The sequence below is a fragment of the Sinocyclocheilus rhinocerous genome, unplaced genomic scaffold (genome assembly GCF_001515625.1).
Source record: "Sinocyclocheilus rhinocerous isolate Xijiao unplaced genomic scaffold, SAMN03320098_v1.1 scaffold106, whole genome shotgun sequence".
Taxonomy (NCBI): Eukaryota; Metazoa; Chordata; class Actinopteri; order Cypriniformes; family Cyprinidae; genus Sinocyclocheilus; species Sinocyclocheilus rhinocerous.
The window spans coordinates 836,811-851,481 of NW_015633181.1; the positions used below are offsets into that span (position 1 = coordinate 836,811).

The 14,671-nt window shown below is 35.2% G+C and overlaps 1 pseudogene; it reads right to left on the minus strand.

Annotated features, from left to right (window-relative positions):
* Positions 1-10,357, minus strand: part of LOC107743459 (seizure protein 6-like) — a 41,041-nt pseudogene extending 30,684 nt beyond the window's left edge.
* Positions 10,358-14,671: the final 4,314 nt, after the last annotated feature.

Sequence of the window (14,671 nt, forward strand, 5' to 3'; positions counted from 1 at the left end):
TTGGAGTAAATTAATATGCAAGTATATGAGTGAGGTCAGATGCATGTGCACAGTAATTCTGAACCCCTAATCAGCTGGGATTTACATTTTGAAATACAATGTGAGAAGAAAATCCTGGTATTCTGCTCTCTTATTTTGTCTGTTTCTCTCTTCTGAGACGACAGTCCTGATAGACATCTGTGATTGACAGGCAGGTTTTATTGCAGAGGAAAGGTCAAGGTTGCTAAAAACTTAGAGAGAGAGAAGGGGGCTGATTAGATGCTCTGTGATGAGCTCCGAAGTCTCCCGGAAGCCTTTGCTCAACATCCACCCGTCAACCCAGAGCATAAAATCAAGAAGGATAATGTCTGAAGTTAATGTCCTTATATAAATACAAGCCTACATATGTACATAATTATATTTCATACTTAATTACACTGCCGGTCAAAGGTTTGGAATAATTACGATTTTTAATATTTTTAAAAGAAGTTCCTTTAATGCTCATGAAGGCTGCATTGAAGGTTGCATTAAAAAAAGTAATACTTTTATTTTGCAAGGCAGCATTAAATTGATCCAAAGTAAAGATTTAAAAGTAGAGATATTTATGTAACAAAAGATTTATATTTAAAATAAAGTTCATTTGAACTTTCTATTAATCAAATAATCTTGAAATAAATTTAGCATGTCTAAAAACATTCTGCATCAAAAATCTGAAAATGCAGTATGAATTTATTCAAACATTTAAACCAAATTATCTGAGTAATCCATATAATTTTTTATATACATACTGTATATGCAAACAATTTCATTTATTTATCCTATGGAATTTTACGAGAAACGCCTGAGACAGCAAGTCATGGATTGACAGAAAGAAAGGAAGAGAGAAAAAGGCTTGATGCTAATGGTGTAGAATGTATTCCCCTTGTGTCTTGTTAACTTCTCAAGTTTTGCACAGTTTATATGGGTGCCGCTTCTCCAGCAAATTACCATGGAAACAACTTTTAGATACGTCCCACTGGATATTATCAATTTATGCAATGAATGAATATACAGGTTTTTCCCGGGCTGTCTGTCTGGGTCAACACAGAGGATTTTTAAAAAGTATATGAATATGTATTGTAACAGGGTGAGAGATGTTGCTCAGCTCGACGTGTAAAAATACACTGACGCTGGGCAACAGAGCAGTGAAACTGACTTCTTAACACCAAGGATTGTTTCACAAACATCTAAACCTCTAAACATCTCTGAGAGTCTAGACTTGACCTTGACTTGAATATATTTCACAAATCCCTGAACTTGGAAAATCGAGAACACTTTGTTTCTTCCAAGGTCAGATGGACTCAAGTGAAATAAAGATGCTTTCAAGCATGCAAAACACTTGTTCAGCTCATGAGTACCATGAAGAACAGAAGCAAGCAAGTTTCTTTGGCCTTTATGTGTTAAGATTCAAGGCAGGAGATCTGGATCTCCTCTGAAAAACAAATGCACAAGGAGGCTATTTGCACTAAAATGTTAGAGCAGCGAAACTGACTTCTTAACACCAAGGATTGTTTCACAAACATCTAAACCTCTAAACATCTCTGAGAATGTCTAGACTTGACCTTGACTTGAATATATTTCACAAATCCCTGAACTTGGAAAATCGAGAACACTTTGTTTCTTCCAAGGTCAGATGGACTCAAGTGAAATAAAGATGCTTTCAAGCATGCAAAACACTTGTTCAGCTCATGAGTACCATGAAGAACAGAAGCAAGCAAGTTTCTTTGGCCTTTATGTGTTAAGATTCAAGGCAGGAGATCTGGATCTCCTCTGAAAAACAAATGCACAAGGAGGCTATTTGCACTAAAATGTTTCACAACCTAGTGAACTGCATATTAATATTTTGCTTAGCTTTTATTTTTATATTTTCGGTTTTAATTGTAGTGTTTAGTAATTTTGTTATGTGCTTTTGTAATTTTATTAGTTTTTGTTCTTTTAAAATATTACTATTTAGGTTCAATTTATTTTCTTATATCATTTTTTTTCCAGTTAGTAATTTCAGTGCTTCTAATAAATCATATTTTAGTTAGTTGCCAGGGCAACATTTCTAATTTTAATTGAGTTGAATATTATATATAATATTTTAATAAATATTAAATTAAATTTTATTTCAGTTAACAAAATTTCAATTAACAAAAATGTTTTTAAGAATTTCAGTTTTAGTTACTTTAGTTTAAGATACTTTCTTTAGTGCACAAACACTATTGGAAGAGAGCTGAACTGGATGGTGACTGAATAATCAATGAACTGACTTTAGCTGGAAAAATTACTCTTTGTTATTGTCTTCTTGCATTATTGACAAACTATTTTCCTGTTTGACACTGTAAAGCTGCTTTGACACAACCAGTATTGTACTTGACTTGACTTTAGATTGCACTTTTATTTATGTATTGTTCTCTTTTCTTATTTGTTATTAATGGATTTTAAATAGTTTTTAAGCAATTTCTTTTTTAAATTTTTAAAAAATTTTTAAAGGGGTCATAGGATGCTACATGCACTTTTACAAGTTGGAAAAATCATTCAAAATGGTGGAGAAATATTGATTAGAAATTTTCAAAATTCACTTAACTTAAGCTCTTAAAAAGTTCAGTCTAATTAAACATCTGACTGTTTACCCAGTAATTATGTATGCTAGACTATCACCTCATTAACAAAGCAGATGTTAACCCAAAACTCTAATGAACTCAACTGTAAGTCTCCTCTGTGCTTCATGTGAAGAGTGTTCCAAATTAGACTATTTTAGCAACTAACGATGTTGCTTATGAAGATAGTAGACATCAAGACGGCTCACTGGGTTCAACAGATCTACCATGTGTCTTCCTGTCTGTCACACTCTGAGTCTTTTTCCTGGCATTGTGGTGTGAGGAACCCCAGCTGTGATTGGCAGCACTGACGCTGGCTCCAATCTCTAACCAGGTACGCTTGTGTGTATAATCAGTCAGACCCAGAACAGTCTGAACAGTACCAGGACTGCAGTCCTCTGTAGGAGTCCTGATGCATGAGCCGTACAACTCTAATGACCAATTCACCTTCTGATAGAGCAGAGCAGGTACCACTTGAGCTGTTTGAGCTCATTTGTGTTAGAGCGGTTATGCAAGATGAATGAACTATGTGAACTCCAAACTGTCGGTCAGATTGTCATACCGCTGGCCATATTTCTAGTGAATTTACTGTATTTAAGGTTTGCTCACACCAAGAGCTAAATCAAACGGCGAATAGCAAAACAAAAGTCTATTCACACAATGGGTGCAGCCAATACATCAGTGCAATGAATCTTTCAGGTTTTCAGCAGCTATCTGTTAGCATTCAGAAATGTTCATGTATGTTTAGATGTTAAGATGAGATTTCAAAGATCTGAAAAACACTAATTTAGACTGAACACATGAAATATATACACTGCTACTGCTAAAGCATGCATCTAAGAAAAACTTTTTAAATAAATGAATTATTATATTTGTGTTACAGAGGACATTTGCCTGATTTGTTCATTAAAAATGTTGTAAAAATTTGCCTACAATGTCTTTACATTTTCTTTATAATGATATAGTTCTGACATCTGATCTGACAATAAAATATGAATGATTAAAAAATAAAAATGATGTATGGATATATTAAGAATAAAATAAAATAAATATATTTTTAAGTTATTATAGTGTCAAGAGCATAAGAAATATATGACAAATATATTCAGTTCATTAATTATTTATTAATATATATATATATATATACTTTTTTATATTCATATGCTATAATAACATAATAATAATAATAATAACAAACACTATAATAACATGGAAAAAAATCTAAATTTCCAAAAATTCTGCAGGGTCCCAATTGCTTAAAAATCATGTCCAAAACTCACCATGGAAGAGAGATTGTATCTTTCATGTATAATGTTTTGTCGTATAACACCAAGCATTGACAGCCTGTTTGCAAATTAATTTTTGGTTAAATAGTGTGGATGTGTTTGTACTGAGCTCACTGTTCTCCTCTAAAACACAGGTTTTTCATCTCTGTTTCGGATGAGGGGGACAGCTCTGTTGGCATGGCAGATCAGAGATGCATCTCCCGTAGCGACAGAAGAGCTCTAAAGTCCAACCGCGGCTTCGTCACCCTGTCAAATCAAATCAAATGTTAACAGCACAACACCTAAACAACCTCACAAACAGCAGCTATGTCTGGATCACACACTGCTTTAGCCAAGTTCCTCATTAACTGGACTAATTACTGCAATTAAATGGGCGTAATTACTTTTAACACAGAAATCTCTTAACATCTCAGATGGCCCCCTCTTTTATTGTATTTAGTGTCAGAACTTTCAGAGCCAAAGGGAGTGTTGAACCAATTAAAGAGGCCAGGAAAAGTCAGTCACTTAATCAGTAGAATAAAGGGACTGGAAGTCTCAGTTTTCTCAAAACGGTAAGCTCTGCCCTGATTGGCCAGCTTAAGCAATCTCCAGCAGTCAGGGTTGGTTTTATCAGTCCAACTGATAAACATATAACATACTGTTTACATATTCCCAGGCTGCTAGAACAACACTTCAGAAGATCTAGTCTTTGATTTTTAATGCATTTGCAAGCTTCATGCCATCAGATCTGAAAGTAATTCAAGTTTGAGGCACTTAAAATAATAACAACCAAAAAAGCAATCAGTTATCTGTGCCTCTAAAGGACTAACGCATAGAGAAAAGTCTCAAACTGAAGAATATCAACAGTGCATTTATAACAGCATGACAGATAGCTGCTGATGCAGAATTCAAATGCTTTGGGCATCGATCGCAGCATCCGTTTCAAATACAGTGGCATCAAAAAGCTGTAGCGGAAGGACGCCAGGAAAAGTTAGTTTGTCCTGGAGCCTTTGAGAGACCAGCATCCTCTGCTCTGACCCTGCCAAAACACAGAGCCTCTTATTTGACAAATGAGCTCAAGGGATCTGCAGACACCAATTCCCTGTCACTTTATTTAAAGAGCAGTTGTGTAACCTTGATAATTCATATACAGAATATTACAGCATAGATATGCACTTACAATTTTAACAAACACTCAGCAATAATCACAACATGCTCATGTTAAAAGCAAATATCAATTAAATGCAATGCATTTAAATAAAAACACAAACTCAAGAGATGTCTTCTTCAATGTTCAAATCACTTAAATTATGTTCATAAGTCTCGGATAATCATCTGATCATCTGACCATCTGACTCGTGACCATGGTCAGACATTAAATGAAGAAAAAATATAACTGCACACTCCCTTAAGCATGATTTATTATTCAAAGTTCGTAGTGTGCAGTTATAATTTTTCTTTTAGTTTCCTCCTTTCACTTGCACATCAGAAATGTATGCGTTTGTTTTACTACTCTATTCATGGTCAGACATTAACCAAAGCTTAGGGCAAAAATTAAATAAAATAAAAAAAATTGTAAAAAAAAAAATATATTAATATAATATATACAAAAATATAAATCAATATTATATATATATATATAATATAAAATAAATATTTTAAAAAGGTTTGATGTTAAAATAGTTAATGTGGTTTTAAAAATATCTTATAAAGCTGTACGGTATAAAATTATTATTTAATTTCTTTTAAAAAACTGCCCCTTAATAAAAACAGTTCTGATATTGCTCATGATTCATACACATTTAGAAGCCAAAAAAGCATAGGTTTGTTGTAGCTGTAACTGTCAATCAAGGGTTGATGAAATGTTTGATATGAGAATATTGGATATTTCCTCTAACATACTATGGGGTGACAATGGAAGGCACAGCACTGGCCACCACTCTCTCACACAAATTTATGACACATGGGAAATACGCCAACAGATCAGAGAGCACAGCTGCTTTTCATTGAATAAATAAGCTTGTTTTTTCTCTTTTAGTTAGATTCCATTAGAGTACTCTTCAAAACAACTTCATAGAGATCATTGTCAAATTTCTTAAAATAAAAAAGAAAATTAAAAACAAGCATTTAAAAATGCACCACTTCTAACTTTTATGAAGAGAGTGAAATCAGTGAACACAATTTTTAACCTTCATAAAAAAACGTATTTAGTGTCAGTACATGTTAAGACGTACCCTGCTCTGCGCATTCTGAATCAGAGGCCGAGGAAAACATCAGGATACCAAATAATGAAATGTCACACATAACAACAGGGGGATTAGGAGGTCAGTGAACTTGTGGCATTTTAAAAGCCAGAATATCAACTTTTAATCTTCCTCTTAAATATACCAATTTTATGGTTGTGTGGCTGCAGGTGCCTGGCATGTAAAGAGCCTCAGCCTTGCGCTTTCAATAGGATCAGTGGGTATTGATGCCCAGGAAGTCAATGTTGGCCACCCTTTAGGCTGAAATGAAAACACTTGAAATCAATACATGAACCATCACAGCGTGCCGATTAAAGTGTTTTAAATGCCATTTTGACACAAAAGGAAATGTGTGTGGCAGACTTTAAGGGCTTTACATGATAGCACACAGATAAAAAGCTACAATAAATGGTTTCAAACGTATTATGCTGTCTGTCTTCTATATTCTGCTGTCTTTCTTTAGAAGAAAAAGCCATCTCGGACAAGCTTACTATTGCTTTTGTGTCAAAGCTGTAGGCCACAATGTAATGCAACTAACTTGAAGGTATAGTTCACCCAGAAATGAAAATTGACTGAATATTTACTCACCCTCAGGCCATTTAAGATGTAGATGAGTTTCTTTATCAGAACAGATTTGGTGAAAATGCTCACCAATGGATCTTCTGCAGTGACTGGGTGCCGTCAGAATGAGAGTTCAAACAGCTGATAAAAATATCCCACACTCTAAAAAATGCTGGGTTCAAAACAACCATTGCTGGGTTACCCAGAATTACTAGAGGCAACAGCAGTAATCAAAAGTTGAACTTTTATTAATAAGCAAGAACACCCATGGACAACAATATAGCATAGTTTACAATATTAAATTTAAACACATTTAAAAAGCATTTTAGAAACAAAAAATGTAACATTTAAAAGTAACATTTTAATTCAAGTGTATTCAACCGTTCTCTGTCATCCCTTTTAAAGGGGTCATATGATGCGATTTCAATTTTTCCTTTCTCTTTGGAGTGTTACACTCAAGCAGGCCTCTGCTCACTCTAGGCCACCGCCGCTCACTCAAGGCCGCAGTGTGTGATGCCGTTTCATTGTGAAAGTGAAACTACTTTGTTTGGCCTTCCAAAAGAGGACACTTTTAAGTGCTGATTCTTGTGCTGAAATCATTTTTTAGAGTGTAGTAATCCACAAGTAATCATTTATATCTTTGATGACCTGAGGGTGAGTTAATTCCTAGCAGATTCATTTTTGGATGAACTATTCCTTTAACCTCCCATTTCTATTTGATGAATGAACTGGAAATAATATCAGCTACGATTTTGAACCAAGGATCATGGTTTGACTGGTATATTTACCCCTCTGGATCCTCTCTCTTTTCTGTGTAAACTAGAAACAAATGTAAGTACATAAACCATCATCAGAGAAAAGGTTCACTTAGAAGAGCCCAAAACACCCTGATCTTTCGGTTTTCTGTGAGAGACAGCGAAGGGATGGTTAGCATCTTGGCCCTACCTGCAGAGTTCAGACAGCATGAGGATATTAGAGAGCATTCCGCCATAATGACTCTCATTTACAAGCCATAAACTGACAAAGCGCCAGACTAATTATGTCAACTAACAGCTTCTGAATAGCCCTTGATCAAGCTAATCACCGACATTACAAAAAACAGGTGTTAAACATTTTCTAACCCTCCCCTGAAATCAGAGGTATGAACGGCAGAAATTGAAACCATCAGACTGTTTCCATGCTTCAGTTTTTGAACAGCCAGAATATGAGAGGATGAATCTTGCACAGAATTATGAAAGGATCTGATAAGAAAGCTACAGCGAAATGAATTCAGAAATAGACCTTTGGAAAGACCTAGCGCACACTTCAAAATTACTTCACATACTTCTGCATGAAATAGAAAGAAATTTCCCTCCGGCTGCCTAAAAGACTCTTTCACTCTCAAATACTTCTTATAAAACTTTCATTCAGAGCTCAATAAGGCATCATACAGTGACATTAACCTAAAATGCACTTTTAAATATAATAAAACCTCATTTTGTAATTTGGAAACATTACATTAAAAAACAACCACAGATGGAGGAATCTGGTACAGTATAACATGCAATGCAGAAAAACATGCACAGTTTAGTAATAGCTCATTGTTCTTGCTGATAGCCGAATGAATGTGATTAATACCAAAATGTGCAACAAGATTTACCAAGATTAATAAACACAAAAACGTCCTATGAGTGAAAAACACTAATGCGCATGCCTGCAAGTCAGAGGGATACACAAATATCACTGGAAGTTTTAGGCCATTTTTAGAAGCATCAGTTTCTTTAGAAATGTCTTTTTGACAGTATAGTGTACTGATCTTTACAACAGTGAGCAAAGCAGCACTAGAAAGATAGTGATATTTTTCTATCAATTTTCTTTTGTTATTAGACTACGTTATCAACCACCTTATATGTTTATCACTATCTCTGCTGACATTCAGTCAGTTTTAAAAGCTTGCATAAATTAAAATTTCTTATTTAAAAGGGTGCATCTTTTATTAATGTTAAAGTTCATTTGTGCAATTTCAGCTGTCTCATTAAAATAAGCCCAGAAAATCAGCAGAATTTGTACTTATAAAGCAAACATGAGCCCACAGGATAGTACAGGAGGACTGCATCTCATTATCCCAGCACAACATATGGACGCCAAACATGCTGTGTCACTAAATTAAATAAACTGAAACAATGCACTGACTTATGAAGAAACTTTATTATATATATATACAGGTGCATCTCAATAAATTAGAATGTCGTGACTCTGCCATCTGCACTGCGAGGTCAATCAGTAACTGTTCAAATGACCCGAATAAGCTGAGATAGAGTCTGTTATTAAACTCGTAAAAACAACACAACTCTGCTAGTTTCATAAACAGCTCAGTTCGGGACGGGGGTAATCTGATTTTCAGGATTAGTCTCATTATCTTGTGCTGCAGAGACTCACAGCACAATCACTCTGTCCCGTTGTAACACTTTGCCGATATTTGACTTGTGAAATGGTCAAATTGAGGCTACTGATTCGATAAAATATCTCATTTTCGAGGCGCAGTATGATACGGTTCGTCTCTCTCGAGCAACGTAAATTGTTAGCTACGGGCGTCAGTTATCTAAAAGACTTTTTAATATATATAATGTATATGTAGTGATAATATAAGTTCTCGTCGTGTTTTGTTAACATTCCGTCCGATAATTACTACCGTCGATCGCATCAAGCGTATTGTTTCTGTGGTTACCACCAGACACCAGACTAACGCGACTTTATTTTCGCCAAAGCGTCTATTTGTATTTTTAAAAAAAGTGCTGCCAAGACAGACTTGTGACTTTTGAGGTTGTTGAAACGTATAACTTTTACAAAAAAAGGGGTTCAACTTATTGTTTGCAAGACAGAAATTCTTGACGTTGTGTCTCTTAGCGTCATGAACGCCGTTTCAAGCTAGTAGTTTAAATTTGAAAACGTTTTTTGTCATTTTTGTAGCTCTGCGTCTGTTTTTTAACGCAATATCGCGTCAATGTGAACAGCCCTTTACTTTCTCACAACACTCTACAGATGAAGTTTATGCATGACGGCTTCATGCAGTCCTGCGATATTTCTGTTAAAGTACAACACATCAACAACAAACCTCTATATCCTAAACTGTCTCAATATATTTGTAATTTGTTATTGTACGTAAATGGCATGTGTGCGTGTGTGGAGAAATCCTTTACCAGTAAAGCCCCAGACAGTACAATCCCAGTTAGTCATTGTGCCCAAGATAGCCTATCTAACTCTATTACATACAGCAGCATTAGTAGATTTAAGTACTTAAAAATACTCACCTTGACAATGCGTGTAAATCACTGAAAGAGTCAGAATGAGCAGCAGAAAGAGCCAGTTCTTTTGGAGCTCGATCCGTACGCACATACTGAAAAGACTCCTCGGAAAACACTACAATTTGTCCTTGTGTTAAACAATGCAGTGAGAATCACTCGAACGTCAAATAAAACGTCCGTAAGGTCTTGTAAGCATATGAGCTTTTCGCGTTTTTCCCGGTGAATCGCGCAGAGCTCCGACAGTAACGCAGAGAGAGCTCGACCCGCGGGCTGTTATAAGCGGATTGCGCGGTGGAGGTTCAGCACCGCGGACAGCTCCAGCCAACCTCAGCGCGTCTGGACACTTTGGACAGCAGCCTGGCGTTCATCCAGTAGCGTTGGGCTTATTTAGAGCAGCTGCTTTTGTGCGCGGAGAGGCAGAAGAGAATTACATCAGATACATGATTATCGTCTTAATGTAATGAGAACAAGTTCTAATATAAACGTAACCCTGGGGTTGGTTGGGGGGAGGGTCAGTGAGTGAGTGGTCTAAGTTGGTTAAAATAATAGCAATGTTTTGAAGAAAAACTTTGTTGGGTTTTAAATGTCCCATTTTGATTTCATAGGTTCTTTAAATATATTAGCACAAATGGTGAAGTTAGTTCTAACTTCTTAGAAAATGATTTATTTTCAGATGCTACTTGATTTGATATTTTGTTATCTAATGTGATGACATTCAAACATTTTAACTGGGGTTTGAAGGAATAGTTCACCTAAAAATGAAAATTTGCTGAATTTGCCTCAGGCCATCCAGGATGTAGGAGTTTGTTAATCTGAACAGAATTGGAGAAATTCAGCATTGCATCACTTGCAATGCTCACCAATGAATCCTCTGCAGTGAATGGGTGCCATCAGAATGAGAGTTCAACCAGCTGCTAAAAACATCACAATAATCCACAAGTAATCAACGCAACTCCAGTCCGTCAATTAATGTCTTGTGTAGTGAAAAGCTGTATGTTTGCGTAAAACAAATACATCACTGAGGCTTTTTAACTTTAAACTGACGCTTCTGGCCAAAATACACGTCCATAATCCATACTAAAACGTCCTTCAGTGAAAAAGTTCATTCCCTGTTGTCCTTTCACATCAAAATCCACCAACATATTTGTTTAGAACTGTTTTTGATGTATACAATGTGTGATCTGTGCATATTTTTCTCCAAATTCAGACAAGATGACCTTTTCACTGGAGAAAGCAATATTATGGATAGAGGACTCATATTAACTCATCTGCATCTTAGATGGCCTGAGGGTGAGTAAATTTTTTTTTAGCAAATTTTCAGCAAATTGTCCAGAGTTTCCAAATAGTTCTGGAGCCACTGCACATCTCCTAAACCACAACAAAAACAGAAGAAGGACAAACTGTAAAAGCAACATCAGGTTCTTCTGGCTCTATTTTACCTCCTGTACTGTATGTTTGGCCAGACAGTTTGTGTTTTTTTATGCTTGTAACCCATTGCTTACACACTCAGCAAGAGATTTCAGCTGGGCAGCACTGCTGTTGAAAAAAAGTCTGTCTGCTTAGCTAATGAAAATCATGGCCGTGAAATAGACTGACCAATGCGTTGAGGTAATGTGAAGCGATCATCATCATCTTCACAGGCTCTTAATTCATTCGGATGGGATGCTGACTAAACAGCCGTTTAGATATTATTACTGAGAAATTAATCTATATCCTTCCATAACGGGAATAAGATTTGCTGTGTCCTTAGAAATGACAGTATCAGGTCTGGCCATAATAAAACTGCATTAGTAATTTGGAAACCATTTTTTTAAAACAATTGTAATAATTAAACATACTGAAAAGGAGCAGGTACTTATTAAAACTGTTTTCTATAAAATATATATAACTAATATATAATAACTAAATATATTTTTAAAAAAAACGAAAAATGATATATTTGTACATAAATGTGTAATAAAACGTTTTAAATGATTTCTTAATGATATATGTAATCTGTATTGTTTAAATGCCACTTTAAGTGAATGAAAGATAAAATTCACATGTTAAATGTAGATCTAGTGAGCATATGTGTATCTGCCTGAGGATTTGATCAAAACTGCTGTGGAAAGTGTGATTCAGGCACCAAGCCTTTCGCAGCTGCCAGATATTTTTGTCTCAGTCTGCTGATGTCACGGCCTCCCTCTGTTCTGCTAAATGAGCCTTTCTTTCTGAAAACATTTCCACTCAGGACTGGACAGCTCTGCCTGTACTGATGAAGTCATTCTGTCTACATGAGCAGAAACGATGTGTTTCATACCCAAGCACCCTGCGTCAACTGTATGCAGTGAAGATGCCTATAAAACCTGAGAGGGCTCTTTTAGCATTGCCATACATCTCAATAGCAGCTGATGTTTCTGAAACAGCATTATCCTAATGGCTGCAGATACAGCAGGAATGAGACCATGTGATTTCAAATAATAAAAACAAATCCTTCCAAGGTTTCTTCAATATCACGTACAACCTAAGTGTGGTCTTCTCCACCCACTCACAGCCATCTCACAATTCCTGTGACCTTCACATATCCATGTGAATGATGATGACTGAGATGACTGAGGCCAAGTGTACAGTATTATAGACCATAAAGCTGAACACCTTCCACATTTGAACACCACAATGTGAAACTTGACCCACGCAATCCATGCAGCCTTATTCTGTGTATTTCAGATTATGAAATCACTCGTGTCAACAAAAACAAGCCACACATTTGAGATTAAACATACTTGAACTCTCCTTCTATACTTACATGACATTATACATCATGTTTGGAGCCGGTGTGCTTTTGTAGAATGGCTGCTGAGATCGTATCAGCATGAGATCATATAAAAGAGTTTTATGCTTTTACACAAAGGATTTCACCTCAGGAGGAAACGGGTACAGTCTGACCCCCAGGTTTAAATCGTGATTTTAAAAAAAGTTTTCTTTCTTATTTGAGAACTCGCACACCTGTGACCACTTCTAAGACCAAGTAAATTATTCATCAGGCAAGAACAAACATTACTTTGTTTGCATGTCGGGGTGGTAATATTAATATTCATGAGGCCAGGGCCAAAGCTCAGACTGCTAATAAGTCATTTTAACAGAAAATGGGTACTTGACGTGACATTTCAAGCAGTGACGGCAGTGTCCTGTCGTTATACTACATCTCCAACCATTTGAAATGCAATTTTAGTGCATTTTATGTCCATGTACAGTATTAATTGGTAGAAAACATGTAATATTTATACTACACCATTCAAAAATATGGAGTCATTAACTTTTTTTTTTTTTTAAGAAATTAATACTTTTATTCAGCAAAGGTGCATTAAATTGTTCAAAAGTGACAGTAAAGACATGTATAATGTTTAAAAGATTTCCATTTCAAATAAACGCTGTTCTTTTGTACTTTCTAGTCACTAAAGAATACTGAAAAAAAAATCACACAAAAATATGAAGTACCCACTGTTTTCAATATTGATAATAATAAGAAATGTTTCTTCAACTTATTATAAACTTATTAGGATGATTTTTGAAGGATCATGTGACACTGAAGACTGGAGAAATGACTGCTGATTAAATACATTTTAAAATATATAATTAGTATAAAATATAATAATTATAATATATGATAATTAGAAAAAAGTTAATTTAAATTGTAATAATATTTCACACTATTACCGTTGTTACTGTATTTTTAATCAAATAAATGCAGTCTAAGTGAGCATAAGAGACTTCTTTCAAAGACATAAAAAAAATCTCACCAACCCCAAACTTCTGAATTGTAATGTACTTCTAAAAAACAGTTTGCATGGCTGCAACAGATTTGAGTATTAATGTTTTTATTGAGGCATTTTATTATTTATCATTTATCATTATTTACCATTTTATTATTTTAACCAACATTGTGATCTTGTGTATAAGTGGAAGCAAGAAAATCACATGCAGTTCAAATAATTCCTCCAAACACAACGCTAAGACTACATAAACACTGGCTCACATCACAACTCTTGAGTGTGTGAAAACGAGTTTCTCAGCATCTTCTGTGACAGTTGTGTGGAAGGTGTTGAAGTGTTGCACAAAGCTGCACAACAAAACAATCTGCAAATATCACAAAGGTAACAAAGAATCACAGAGCTCTGATTGTATCTCTGTCTGCGTTTTGATGCAGCATTATTCATTTTCTGTTGTCATCCTGGTTGTACAGAGACTCATGCACAAATGTGCAGAGCGTTCAGATATCTGATCAACCCCAAACACAACACAATAAACCTTTTTAATCAGTCACTACCCTACCCTCCAAAGTGCAATAGTGGAGTTTGGAAGTTAAAATTACATTCATTTTCTCATTGACTGTTAGCGATAACACTTTAAAGGTGTTACACAATGTTACATAATTCTGAATCATTCTGAATTGCGGCACATGTTATTGATTAAATTCCTGTTCAGTCAAATTATACATGTTAAGATTAAATATTTTGCAATAAATGTCAAATTAATGGTATTAAGGTTAATGATTAAAGGGGTCATATGACGTTGCTAAAAAGAACATTATTTTGTGTTTTTTGTGTAATGCAATGTGTTTATGCAGTTTAAAGTAAAAAAAAACACATTATTTTCCACATACTGTACATTATTGTTGCTCCTCTATGCCCCGGCTTTCTGAAACGAGTTGATTTTTACAAAGCTCATCGGTCTGAAAA